Genomic DNA, 14,821 nt, shown 5'->3' with positions numbered 1-14,821 from the left:
GCTTTTCATAATCTACTGTAATTACTCTGAAAAGTACAGTGATATACGCAGAGCCTTCTGAAAAGAATATTACAAAAATTAGTAGTGCAACTATTTTCCCATTGATGTGAAAATTGAAGGATCACCTTTTCTGATGACTTGACTGTCAGAGATCTGCTTTTTAGATCTACTATCATTTTCCTTTAATCTCTCTCTCTCTCTTTTTTTTTAATTCTTGCTTAAAAATATAATAGGTGCACCGGCTTGCATAACTGTATCAATATTTTAGAAGCTACCAAATCTCACACACACACACACACAGAAAAAAAAAAAAAAAAAAAAAAAAAAAGAAAAAGAAAAAAGAGAAAAAGGAAAAAGAAAAAAAAAGAAAAAGGAAGCTGAACAATCTTTGCTAATCTCTTATGCAAGATATATCAATTATTTATGAAGGAAGCAGACAAAGAGAGGACTGATCTTGAACGGAATCCTAAATACTACACAGGAGAAGCCCTGGGCTGGCATGCAGCTCTAATAGCAATGTTTCTTATTATTGAATCTACTAACCAGTCTGTTGGGAGATAAACTGCAAGTTAGTCTCCGGCAAACTTTATACTTTTTGGCTGTGAGCTGGATTTTCTTGAAAAAGCAGGAAAGAATGAAGATAGGATCCTGCTGCCCAAGCACTGTTTTGTACCAGCGCTGATCAAGTTACAGCAGGTCAGCACTTTCTCCCTCTCATCTCAGTTTTTGCACACCTCTTTTTTTCACTTGTGTGGAAGGCAAATGACCTTTAGTAGAGGGATGGGATGCTGTGGTGGAGGTCTCTATGTGGCAGTTAGGGAAACCCAGGATCTGCATCCAACAGAACCTATAGCTTTCCTTCCCTTTGGATGAATATCCACTTATTCTGCTGTATGTGGTAGTGGCCTTAATGCCTAAAAATGCTTGTGAATGACACAGTGAGACCAAATTGCAAGTTCCTAAGCTGAGCTTCATAGACTCTTAAGTACGATGTGTTTCTACTATGTCTAATGAAGGTTTTCCATATTGATACTGCATACTGAGTTGCAGAGGCAGGGTCAGAGGAGGGCAGGCTCTTTTTCTCATCCATACAGCATCAATTTCTGGATATCCTATTTCAGAAGAGTGAGGGGGACAAGCGGCAAAATTTCATGAGGGAAGCAAAAAGAATTGTCAGAGCTCGGGAAATAATCATGAGAGCACAGGCTCTGAGGAAAGGCAGCAGGAACTGAGGTTACTTTGTGTGCAGAAATGGAAAGAGAAGAGTGACAGGTTGTCAGCCTTCAAATGTGTTTTTGTCAGACACATCAAGGCCTGCCAGAGACAGGACAGGAAATAGTCTGACCTCCATATTCATGTCAAGACCAAAAGAAAACTGTTGAGGGGGATAATGCAAGTACAAGATGCATTTTGGTTATCAGAAGAGATGTCGAATAGCAGGGACACTGAAGCACTAGCATAGTCCTGGGAAGCAGCTCCCTGTTTTCTGGAGATCTCTAAGAGAAAGCTGGAGAAGCATCTGTGAGAAATGCCAGAGGTTGTGCCCATCCTACTGCGGGCAGTGGGACTGACTAGAGGGCTTCCTTGAGGTCCCTTTCTGCTTGTGTGTGTGAGTCCAACACTAAAGATTTCCAAGGTATTTCAGATGGAAATATATTTAAAAATCTGAGATGTAAGCGAAACTACTCTTCTTAGCTCTTTTATGTGCTGAATTCTTTTCCTACTCCCACTGGACACAAAACACTTACAAAACCCTGAAACAGCTGAATGAGAGCCCAGTGCGGAGGCAGCAAGAAGTACCTTGCCACAATGCAGAAAATGGTGGTAAGGCTTTCAAAGCACATTAAGAAGGAAGGGACTGGTGTCAGCCAAAGCGAGAGCTGCTTTACAAGTCTGAATGGTCTGCTACTTTCTCTCTGTGCTACATTCTGTAAAAATAATTAAAAAAAAAAAAAAGAAAAAGAAAAAAGAAGAAAAGCACAAATGTAATAGAAAATGCTTTCATCTCCCTAGGGTTTCAATATGTTCAAACTTTTTTAAGAACTAGGGAATAGTTTTCCTCAGGGAAACTGTTTTCACTATTTCCCCTTGTCTCATTTACTAAAAGAAATAGTGCTTTGAACTTATAAGGAATCATGCAAAAATGATGATTTTGTGAATAGAGAGAATGGTATCCAACAATTTTTCTTTTAGAAACAAGTTCAGGTTTTCTCATTTTGAATTTAGACACGCTACATTCTCCTTCATTCTCCTTTTTTTTTTTTTTTTTTTTCTTAAGCCACATATAGAAAACACTGCCCTTATGGATTGCACCTACATAAAATATAAGCCCGTTCCTTGTGATCCAAGCAGAACAGTGCCATATGTCAGAGCTTTACAGGTGTTTAACTTCAGTAGAGTGAGATCTTTGAGGTCAACAGCAAAGCATAGGGAAGTTATGCTTTTGTGCTCCAGTGAGATAAATGGGAATGATGCTTATTCTGAGGGGAACCTAAAAAGCCACAGAAAAATTCTCTGTCTTTTTTTCTTTCTCTTTCCTCTACCCTTTTCTCCTCCTTCTCCCTTGTGCTTTTCTCTGCTCTGTAGCCCCCATAAAGGGTGGAATGTTTGCTTTGAGTCAGTGGTGGGAGATGAGCAGAGGCAAAGGTTTTGGCTCAGGCTAGACTTTGCTGTGTGCAAGTGCTGCCATGGTTGTGCTGGGGTTTTTACTTTGATAGAGCATTTCACCTTCAAATAGTTCTCAAAAGCAAGTTTCAAATGGCCTTGGGCATTTTGGCTTGAAATTTAGAAAGTAATTCTGAAAAAGTGAATGCTTTAGCTTCATTGCTAAACTTAATTACCATAGAATCATAGAATCACCAACGTTGGAAAAGACCTCCAAGATCATCCAGTTCAACTGTCTACCTATCACCAGTATTTCCCTCTACACCATGTCCCTCAGCACAACATCTAAACATTTCTTGAACACCTCCAGGGTCGGTGATTCCACCACCTTTCTGGGCAGCCCATTCCAGTGCCTGAGCACTTTTTTGGAGAAGAAATTTTTCCTAACGTCCAGCCTGAATCTCCCCTGGCGCAACTTGAGGCCATTCACTCTAGTCCTGTTGCTACTTACACGGGAGTGTATTTGCTCTCAAATACACTGGACTTTCCTTAAAAGTTATTTTTATTTTTGTTAGTAATTTGCATATCTTTGCCCTTACCTTTAGATTAGAAGACAAAAAATGCCATGAAGACTTAGAATCGTAAAGTAACTGAAGATGATTCAGCTGTGGATGTCCCTGCTCATGCAGGGGAGTTGGACTAGATGACCTTTATGGGTCCCTTCCAATTCCATTGACTCTATGATTCTGTGATGTTTGGTACAATCCCTTTTTTTGTTTTTTTGTGCCTTAGGTTGATAGCACTACATTGACTTAATGTCTTATTACCGCATGAAAAATTCAAATTAAAGAAATCAGAGAGTTGTAAATTGCTGGCATATGTAGCAGTAAATTAAAGAGCAGGCATCAACAGAAATAAAAGCCTGAAATGGAGTTCTGAGGATGCACTGGGAAACTGAAGAAAGACATCAAAGCCAACAAGAACAACAAAAAATTAACAATTTAGCAAGGAATCTGGCTTTTAAGGAAAGACAATGGATTCAACAAAGTGATTCGTGGTCCGTAGAGGATAAAAATAATGAAGTTGAACAGCAGGGGCTACAATAAAAATGATTGGAAATGAATACACCATTAAAAGTTGGTACAATCTTTGCCAACACAACTGACAGCAATTAAGCAATAACAAATTCTTTGGAATTGTCTGAAGATGAGATTATTTGCTGCTCTATGTTGTTATAGCATTGCTTACATGTCAGGGAACAACTGGCCTTTTAATCTAGTCAGATCACAAGATTCATGAACCAGCTTTTAGACCTAAATCACAAAGAATCCCCTGGTAGTTTTTAATACTTAGGTGACAGCCTGAAGGGTCAGAAAAAATGAGTGTAAGGCATTAGTAAAATTATGTCAGGGATTATCTCGTACCCCTTACTTATGCTTTTAGTCTCATTAACATTATGGAGTACTAGTATTGAGAGTGTTTGAATGACTCTCATACATCATACATGCAAACCTGCTTCCCAGGCTGTGTGGTTTGTAATGCAGTGCGCCCCGTGAGGATTTGAACTCCTGTCCAATTGCAAGAACTGTGATTGCGGCTGTGATAATGCTGAAATAGGTGAGGGCTAACTCTGGAGTTCATGTATCATGAGCAGGAAGTGCTGCACGAGTTTGTGAGGCTGATTCTGATTCCACTTAGCCTAGTTTTATTCGAGTGAACTTCAGCAGAGTTACTCCTGGTTTGCTGCCTTATAAGGGAGATCAGACCCAATATGACTCAGCCCCTAGCATACCAATCTATTCTAAGTAAGCCTATAATAAGACCTTCCACAAATGAAGCCTATTTTGCTAATATGCAAAAAGAAAAAAGAGTAGGAAAAGTGCTACTTTTATAGACACTTGTTCCACTTCTTTTTTTGGCTTTTGAACTGGATATGTCTACACAGAATATAAACATTTGCTCAAGACAGAATTGACTATGAGCTACCTATGTTAATTTTAATAAGATATGACAGCACAGGCTAACAACTAGAATACAAGCAGCCTGAGCACACACAGTACTCATCTGCAAATACCACTACTTCTTGTTATGCTTGCTAACTAGCTTAATGCTAATCTGGATGTGTTTACCCGTTATAAAATTATTTTGCTGGAAGAGGAGCACACAGAAGCACACATGAAGAGTGCGCTCAGGTATGAGGGCTGCCCTTCTGTTTATTGGAGTCACTGAAAAATGCTTGATTCTGAGTGATCACCTTGTCAGGATAGAATGATCCATAGCGTGAGGAAAGCATTACCACTATGCCATTATGCACACAGTATGGACCAGAGAAGCACTACTTTGTTACTCCCAGTTTGATAGCAAATACGCATTGTGTGTGTATGTGTGTATATATATATATATATATATATTTTTTTTTTTGAAAGCTTATTAATCCTTTTGGAAATACAGGCTATAAAACAACTTCCACAGTGGTTCCAGCTGTGAGGTTACACCCAGGTAAATGTCTTCAGCATACAACTTTGCCCATGCAGTTTGCTCCAGTGACAATTCATACTGCATGCATTGACAGCAACACATCCTATTACTGGAGTGTGCTCTACAAGGTCATGCTATTTACCTTACAAACTGCTTTTAAAACTGGAACACTTTGAACACTGAAAGATTATCAACTCTTTGCCTAAAAAGTCATTCTAAACACAATACATTGTCCACCAGAATATTAATCCAGTTAAATGTATGGATATTTTCTCTTCCGGGAGGATTGTTGCAGTTACTGCCTTAAGGAGTCACTAAGGCCACTCTTCCTTTTGCTCAAATTCCTCATTGAAACTTATGCCTTTTAGGAGGCTGGTGAGAAGTAGGCTATTCATAATATGCAAGTAAAGGAGATTGGGGAATACATAAAGGACACAAATCACAAACTTAGACTTTGCTTTTTCTCTGTTGCTTCCCTTTTTGAGTTGAGGGATGATGAGTAAAAGCTTGGTTTTGACCAGATAAAGAATTTAAAGCAATTTTTAAAATATATGTACAGTTTCTATTGGATCCTTTCAGTCAGCCACAGGAAAAATGGCAAATGCACCATTATGATTACTTCAAACTTGGGCAAGCACATTGTAGACTTCTAGCCTCAGGCTGCTTAAACTCTGAGGCATGGGTCAAACAAAGGGTACAGATTTAGAGTGTTGTCTTTGAAGGCCTTGTTTCTGTTGTGCTTCTGTGGCTTTTTTGTACACTTTGCAGACAAGCGAAAATTTCAGAATTATTTCCTCCTCATTCAGAATTTGCAATCTCTGGTCTGTTTCTGATTAAGTTCTTTTCTGTGTTTTGCCACAAAGTCTCAGAGTAAGATCCCTGGGATGAAAGTGTAAAAGCTTACTCCATTGTTAGCCTCTCCTGCAGGACCTCCATGTTCTTTCCTGGGCATGTAGAACTGAGAGGTGCCTGGGGTCCTCTGCCCAGTGCCATAGGGTCTTCTGTGTTTATCTCCAGTGGGAGCTGCTCCTCAGAGAGGCACTGGCTGTAGCTGCTGATGTTGTGAGGCCTCCAGCAAAGATGTATGAGATGGCAGGAAGTGTGGTATACAGCAAAAGTGTGAGAAGTTTGGGAGGAAGGGTGAATGACCCTGAAGGTTGGAAATGGGTCCTCATGGTTTCTTGGGGTCACCTCCTCTGGCCACTGATGAAGTTACCAGGGACACTGAGTATGATACATGGCATCATCAGTCAAGTTTGTTGTATAACCATGGCTGAAAAGCAGTTATTGATAGTTCACCAAAAGCTCGTACTGAGGTATGCAGTAGGGTTGGATGGAGGCCTCCCTGGGTCTGGAACTGTGCACTGATTTCATTATCACCTCAGATGAAGAAACAATAAGTTTGCAGACAGCACCATTTGAAGACTGACTGCTAGTGCACTAGAGAGGATGAGAATTTAAAAATAATCTTGGGGTTTTGGAGACACAAGAGAAAAAAAAGTGCACTTTTATGAAGATAAGCACGAAGCTCCAATTAGACAAGAATAAAGGAGTTTCAGTCACAGCAAGAAAGAATTTTTTAACTGAATATTTGAAAACATTCCTACTGGTAACACCACTGCACATATGGCATAAAGGAGCACTCCCAGCCAAGGGCCTAAAGCAACAGAGAAGATGACATTAGGAGCACTATTCAGGTAGCTGGCTTAGCCCTTTTATTTCTCATTGTTTTCTTTTCACTGTTTTGAGGATGCAGCCAAGCAGTGTAACCTCCACTGCTAGTCACTGCAGAGAGCCCTGTCCTGCGTTGGTACAGCATCCTAGGGATAAAAAAGGATGAAAGAAGGAGAGAAACTCTCTATAATTCCTGGTGTAAATTTTCCACATGAAGAGCTTTTGACGTCTGAGCAAAATTTAGGAACCATGCCTCAGGATTTTGTCCCTTTTTTTCCCCTGTCGTTGAGTTTAGATGCTTCAAGAATGACTGAGCCATAGCTGACCATGTTCAGACTAGAAACTCCCAGCCCAGGTCTCTGCAGACCTCCTCGGGCTGGCTGTAAAGCCAGCTACCTAACTGTCCCAGTCTGATGGCTGTGAGGCTGCTGGAGGCTGGGCACAGACATACAGGCCTTGGGAAGTGGTTTGGGCAATAGTTTCTCTTCCCTCAAGCTTTCCCATTTAAAGGTGGATTGTTGTGTGTTATGCTGACCATGTTTGCTATCTGAATAGTCAAAATAACATTTTAATGTGGGGATTTTCCTGACCAAAGGCAGTTTGGTTGTATCTTCTGTGATGAAATTTGATAGTTTTAGTGTCCAATGCAGTTAGTGCAATGGCAAAACAAAACAAAACAAAACCAAAAAAAAGAAAAAAAATTCTCAGAGGTCTAGGCCTGAGGGAAGAGAGAAAAATAGGAACTGTAATGTTTTTGGAGTCTTCATGTCTACAGCATGTGAGTTATTTGATGACACAGTCCCCTAGTACGTGTCTTGCTCTCATATTCCTCTTCCCGTTCATTATCACGTGTCTACACGCAAGCAAGTACAGGTCAGGATAGGTCTCCCACCCTGTCTGGCTTTTGCCATGCCCTTAGGTGCTCTGACCTCATAATTTCTGCTTTAGCCCTGAGTACACATAGGATGGGAGAATAGGAGGGGAGCCCACAGGCCTTGCCATCCTGCCACAGGCCTTATGGAGGAGCAGCATTCACCTCTGTGCTTGGGAAGATCATGGAACAGATCATCCTGGATGACATGCTTGATCACATGAGGAATGGGCATGTGATCTGAGACAGCCAGCACGGCTTCAGCAGGGGAAGGTCATGTTTGACCAATCTGGTGGCCTTCTATGATGGAGTGACGGCATCAGTGGACAAGGGAAAGGTGACCAATGTCATTTACCTGGACTTGAGCAAGGCCTTTGACATGGTCCCCCACCACATCCTTATCTCCAAATTGGAGGGATGTGGATTTGATGGGTGGACCACTCGATGGATAAGAAACTGGTTGAAAGGCCGCAGACAGAGGGTGGTCATCAATGGCTCTATGTCCAGGTGGAGGCCGGTAACGAGCGGCGTCCCCCAGGGGTCTGTCTTGGGACCGGTGCTCTTTAACATCTTTATCAATGACATCGATGACGGAATCGAGTGCACCCTCAGCAAGTTTGCTGATGACACCAAGCTGAGTGGTGCAGTCGACATGGTTGAAGAAAGGGATGCCATTCAGACAACCTCAACAGACTTAAAAGGTGGGTCTGGGTGAACCTGATGAGGTTCAACATGGCAAAGTGCAGAGTTTTGCACTTGAGCCGGAGGAATCCCAGGCATCCATACAGACTGGAAGGAGCGGTCCTTGAGAGCAGCCCTGCAGAGAAGGACCTGGGGGTCTTGATAGATGAAAAACTTAATATGAGCCAGCAGTGTGTCCTTGCGGTTTGGAAAGCAAATGGTATCCTGGGATCCATCAGAAAAGGGGTGGCCAGCAGGGACAGGGAGGTGATTGTTCCCCTCTACTCTGCTCTTGTGAGGCCCCATCTGGAGTACTGCATCCAGGTCTGGAGCACCCAGTACAAAAAAGACAGGGAGCTGTTGGAGAGGAGGGCCACGAAGATCATCAGGGAACTGAGCACCTCCCCTATGAGGACAGGCTGAGGGAGCTCAGCTTGTTCAACCTGGAGAAAAGAAGGCTGCAGGGTGACCTCATCACAGCATTTCAATACCTAAAGGGAGCCTACAGAGGGGAGGGAAATCAACTCTTTGAAAGGGTAGATAACTGCAGGACAAGGGGAAATGGTTTTAAGTTGAGGGAGGGGAGATTTAGGTTGGACGTCGGGGGGAAATTCTTTACGGAGAGAGTGGTGAGGTGCTGGAACAGGCTGCCTAGAGAGGCTGTGGATGCCCCGTCCCTGGAGGTGTTCAAGGCCAGATTGGATGGGGCCCTGAGCAGCCTGGTCTAGCATTAAATGGGGAGGTTGGTGGCCCTGCCTGTGGCAGGGGGGTTGGAGATTCATGATCCTTGAGATCCCTTCCAACCCTGGCCATTCTGTGATTCTGTGATTCCAGGTACATGGATAGCCCCATGCAGGAGGAGGGAGTGGGAGAGCACGAGGGATGTTGCTGTGCAGCCTCTCCAGACTTCCATCATTGAGCTGAAGGGGTGCTGTGAGAGCTGGGGCTGCTCCATACACTGACAGTCTGCGTGGGGGTGCAGGGCCTACAGAGTGGATGCGGGGCAGAAGATGGCTGCAGCAGCCTGCTAGAGCACTGACCTGAATCCTGCATGGCTGTCTGCAGTTATTCCTGAGCTAACATCCTGATATCCGTATTGCGGGAGGCAGAGCTTAATGACTTCATTAACCTGAGTAAATAATTAAAATTGTCCCCAACACTTCAAAGGAAAATGCATTAAACAATTACCTAAGTGTATAAGATTAAGTTAAAAAATATGAGTCTGTTTATGTGTATCCCTGTCTGTTGCCATTGCTGTCTTGTCTGTCCCTTGCTAACTGAAGGAAATATATATCTTTTCTTCTTCGAAGTCAATATGGCTTTATGTTTATTATGTCTTGTCACTTAGTGGTACATCCAGCTAGATTTCTAGAATTAGATGTTGATATTCATAATTACTTGTCTCAGATAAATTAAGTGCCAATGAAGTCAAGGTTCCCCTGGGGGTAGGATCTGGGCTCATATTGCTATGCAGGCATCTCTAATTTTTTGGGAAGGCAGCTAACACTGTTTCCACACAAACACTTCTCTTGAGTGATAATACAGCATATCATCTCCTCTAGCAAATAGTAACAAGTGCTACAAAGCAGGGAGCAATTTGTGAAATGGTGAAGAAGAAAAACAAAATTGCTGCAAACTACCCAGAGGCTATGGAGCTTAACTCAGCATGTGGCAGAACTGAAGGTAGAGTTATTTTAAATAATTGATAGTGCTGTAAAAGTACATGATGTGGTACAGGAAGAGGTCAGTGCCTAATATATAATGAGCCCTTACCCTGAAGGGCTGATGGTCTGATAGTGCAAACAGAGGAAAGCCTCAGCACCTCTTCAGAGGAGAGGGATGCAGGCAGCAGTGCGGCCCTTTGGAGCAGAGATGCCTCAAGGAGCGTGGGGGTACACATTCAGAGAAGAGGCCTGCAGGTAGAAACAAGTGAGAGGGACTGGCAGAAGGTCAGGTGCAATTTGGAGGAGGCAACCAGAAAATTCAGAGCCGTGCCATTTTAAGCTGGCTGACTAAGACACTTCAGTGATTCAGCAGCAGTTCTGGCATGCCAGCAGATCTTCAGGAGCTCATGTGAAACTAGCTGGGTTACTCTGAACCCAAGGTCTGGCGTGAGCGGTGCAGACAGAGAACCCTGCCGCTGTGACTTCCTCCACTCAGATGCAGGGAGATTATGGCTGTGGGTGGATGGCTCTGAAGATCACACTCGTCATCTGAAATGTTAGGATGCAGGGAATAGTATGCTTTGGGAGCAAGCAGCTTTGTCTTTGTTTCCTGCGGCATTACTACTAGATGATGTTCATCACAACATGTGAGATGTGGTCCAGAGAGAAATGGCAGTGCTCCTAAAGCTTCTGTAAAATAACTGTGCTATTCTGAGGCCATTGCCATTACCTTCCAAGGATATCCAAGGATTGCCCTTGGGTATCACCACAATTCTGCAGATCTCTTCTGTACTCCTGAGGGCAAGAATTTGGCATAGTGTGCTGAATCTGAACCAGAGACATTTTTCCTCCCAGTTCTCCCTCCTCCCTTTTTGCTGTCTCTCACAGCATGGGACATCTACTGACAGGACTGAGGCCTCAGAGGGCAGGGAGACTGGAGCCAGCGAGACAGCTGGTTGCCATTATGTTATTTACTCCTTATCCTGAAACATAAAAATAATGAAATGAATATGATTTGAGAGATGAAGAAAGCTGCAAAGATTTTTTTAGAATGACAGGTTCAGCTCTAATGGATTTGCATCTGAAACATCTGTCTGCGTGTAAAGAATTTTCACGCACAATTGCACAGAGTCGAATTCTCCATACAACACTCAGCAACTGCCACAAACATCTTTGGATACAGCTCACTCATACTATGTTAAGTAATTTATCAATAACTTAAGAAGAGGGACTTCCAGTAAAAAAAATCTTACCCCTTTCCCCATTTAGCACATATTGTTTAAGGATAGATCTTAAGATGAAATTTTAAACAGAATTCTCCATTGCTCTCCATAGTATCCTGGTTCTGAAAAGTGGCATGATACCACCATATGTTAGCTTCTTAAAAATGTTGTATATAACCAAGCAACAAGAAGTCAATTTTGTGATACAGAAGAAATGTAAAGACATATGGTGAGTAGACCTGCCCTGTGAAACACCAAATTTTCTGGTTTACAGAACAAAAATCTCAGTATTTTCACTGCCTACTCTAGGCTCTGCTTCCAAGAGAGCCTGTAAAATGAAGACATATGGGGCAGGACTCATCTCACCTAGCCTGAGTCACTGACAATTCGAACATATGCATTTCAGCTAGACACCTGGTCCTCTGATGGAATATAGGCCCTTGCTGGTTTCTCTAATGCTCTGTACTTTTCAATTTCAGGCCTCACTGTTTTGGTAACATTCACATTACTTCTTGAACTTTGCAAGAAACCATAGTAATAAAACAAATTACCTGTAGCATGAGCTGACTTTGGGAAGGCCTGGAAAATGTATTTACAAAATAAATTACATCTTTGCCAGTGTAACATTTTATGACACAAATGCAGATGCTAAATTAGAAACACTTTTTTGCTAAAATGTCACAACAGGTTCTATACCTGATCCTCGTTCCTTCGAGCACACGCAGACAGGCACATTGTTTTGCTGCTGCTGTTCTTCTGACAGTGACGGAAGTCTCGCATTTGTGGTAAAGGGGAATGATGGCTACCCAGCTGTAGCCAAAAATAAATAATGAGGAAGCAAGGAGGAGACTGATAATACCTTCCCCCTGTGGGGAACCATCACAGGCAAAACAGTGGCAAAGGTGATGTTCTTTGCTACATGAAATGGCTTAGCTCTCTCAATTCTCCTTGGCTTTTTCTTCTTTAAGATCTACCTCCTTAGATTTTAGTTTCTCAGACAATGAGGAAATGCTGGGTGCTCTGTGACTTCTCTTCCAGCCCTGTGATGTGTTCTGCATTTCTGAAATTGTATTTCAGCAGGTTGGGAGGGAAGAAGCCACAGTACCAATTTGAAAAACTGCACTGCATTAATGGCAGCTCCTCTCTTTTTTTGTTTAAGTATAAATGCAGTCATGAGTGCAGATCTGCTCTTGTGTCTGCTGAAAACTAAAATTTTACTGAAAGCAGAATTACAGCCCTGATTGCTGAACAGGTCAATGGAATATCCATTTAGAACTCTATTTCTTGTATCAGGAATAAAGAAGCCTATAGAACAAATGCAAGATCGAAATGTTACACTTTCAGATAGACTAAGTTTCCACAAATATCAATTAATCAATAAAATTCAGGGAGATGAAAGCATCTCCACCTGGGAAAGCAGAATTCACAATCTGAAGGTGCAAAGATAAGAGATGGACTACTAGATTTTTCTGCACATTTCCCACTCTCTCAGCAGGTTTCCAGCATGAGGACTGTGGGTGAGGTGTTTAGATTGTGTGTGTGTTCCCTGAGCTCTCCTTTCTTGTAGATAACTTTGTATAAAACTGTATAAATGGATTCTGCAGTTTACTTTTATGCTTTCCTGTGATCACTGTGTGTGTCAGGAAACCCAACATATTAAGAGTGGCTTGTCTAATGATTTTGTATTTGCTTGGAGTCAGAAGCATGAAACACAGTACTGGCTCAATACCAGCAGAACCTTTTTCCAATTTAAGGAATCTTTAAAATGCATTTTCAATTCTAGCTGAAACTTCAGGGTTGTGAAGTCAGGAAACAGTCCACAATCTGCCTACAAACAGCATATACAAACATGTAAACCAAACAAGCCAAAGGAAATGACCATGCAATAGCCCTTGAACATATGGGCAGAATGATTATCTAGGAGGTTATTTTTAAGTTGGAAAAAACTTTATTTGTCTCTAAAGTTCCAGGTTGTTCAGAGAAACATTTTCTGATGTTGCTGGCCTATTTGCACTTTCTTCTGGACAATTTGTGTGGCATTCAGAAACATATGCTCACGACTAATTAAATTGACTCCTGACTGCTTCTAACACGCATGATTATTCAACATAACAAATTCAGCAATAAAAATACAGCAAAGCAAGTAAAAATTACACAGTGAACTCTTTAGTCCCAAATACAAATCTAAATTCAGATTTAGTTGGGAAAGGAAGGCATTTAATTGTTTCCCATACTATCAACTACAAATAAAACACAAATGTAAATATTTAATTAAAAAACAGTAGTGCTCCTGGTGGCTGAGTCAAAGCACTCCCAAATGCAGGACAGATTTTGGTCTCAGTTTGCAGAGAGATTATTGCTAAAGTCAGTGGGAACCCTGCAGGGGAATAAATGGGCCTTTTACTCTATTAAAAAAAATGTTGTGTGCAAGGCTGCACCTCAGGAAAGGAAGAGGGTATAGGAGAGAAGCTGGAAAATGGTCGTTTATACAAATAAAAATGTCAGCAGGTCATCACCTACAAGAAAGGCCCATATGAAGCTGATGTAAGGCCTACTGGCTGATGCTTTTGGAAGAGCAGTAACAATAACCCTCTTCTAATACAGGGGGGGAAAAAAAGGTACAGAAATGGAGAAAAAAAGAAGTAAAGGCACAGTTTGAACAAGCCCTGAGAAGAGCCTAGCACAGCGGTCTGTTCTTTGACCCAAGGGCAGCAAAATGGTTGCTAGTTTGTTGGTAAACCTCTGGGCATGAAACCAGGTCTTTTTAAGGTGTTTGAAAGTCAAGAGAAACCTGGGGCACTATACAAGGCTTCTTGCCAAATCATCAAAGAAGCCATCTAATGCCATGTAATGGATCTACTCAAAAAGTTATGAGATTAATCAATCAGATCGTTGCTTAATATTTCAGTGAAGATAGCTGCAGACCACATGGGACTGCATTAATGCAATGCATACTCATAGCTCCTGTCATCCAAGCAGCTTAAACGACTTTCTTAGAAACTGTATAAGCCTCTCAGCAGATGAGCATTGTAGTTTAAAAGATGGACATGGCAATGTGCATGCATGTTAAGTGAATTGTACAACCTCTTAAACAGTTGTTTTAAAGACAGAGCCATAACCTACCAGTTCTGACTCCCAGTCTCATGTTAATACCATCTGGACCATTCTTGATTTCATCCTTCGTAATGAGTAACTCAGCAGTTTGTCAGTCTTACAGCAGTGTTTTCCACAGCATGCAGGTAAAATTCCATGCTGCATCTCCAGTATACACATTATATATGCTACAGACCTGGGGGCATGCTCCCGATTGTGATCAGTGATGTATAGTGGATAGCACATAGGACTTTGAAAAGTATTGCAGCTTAAACCCAATTTCTTTACAGACCACAGCATAACCCAGGCCATTCTTGTTCCTGGTGCTTTTCATCTCCTTATTAGTCCCCTTCCTAGCATTTCCCACTGGCAGATGCTGGCATAGATGTCCATGTTTTCCTACTGTCTTCTGCAGCACTTGACTCAAAGGAATATTTGCTGCTGTCAGTTTTGTGCACCTCTTTTGCTGTACTGTCAGTACTGTATTCACCATAAAGAGGCTGAAACACAGCGAATGATCTTGATGCTACCTA

General features: G+C 41.9%; 1 long non-coding RNA gene across 2 annotated transcripts in view; it reads right to left on the bottom strand.

Annotated features, from left to right (window-relative positions):
- Positions 1–11,973, bottom strand: part of LOC149919501 (uncharacterized) — a 40,407-nt gene extending 28,434 nt beyond the window's left edge. The window contains exons 1-3 of one of the 2 annotated variants that reach the window (XR_016465727.1): positions 11,892–11,965; positions 11,747–11,774; positions 10,703–10,955 (exon numbers count right to left, since the gene is read on the bottom strand). This is a non-coding gene — a long non-coding RNA (uncharacterized LOC149919501). Of the gene's footprint in view, positions 1–10,702; positions 10,956–11,746; positions 11,775–11,891 lie in introns of both variants that reach the window. The other variant, XR_016465726.1, reaches the window with a different exon arrangement.
- Positions 11,974–14,821: the final 2,848 nt, after the last annotated feature.

The sequence above is a fragment of the Phasianus colchicus genome, chromosome 1, assembly GCF_987193195.1.
Source record: "Phasianus colchicus chromosome 1, bPhaCol1.hap1.1, whole genome shotgun sequence".
NCBI lineage: Eukaryota > Metazoa > Chordata > Aves > Galliformes > Phasianidae > Phasianus > Phasianus colchicus.
The sequence above is the reverse complement of the archived record's forward strand: the minus strand, read 5'-3'. Positions and strand labels throughout refer to the sequence as shown.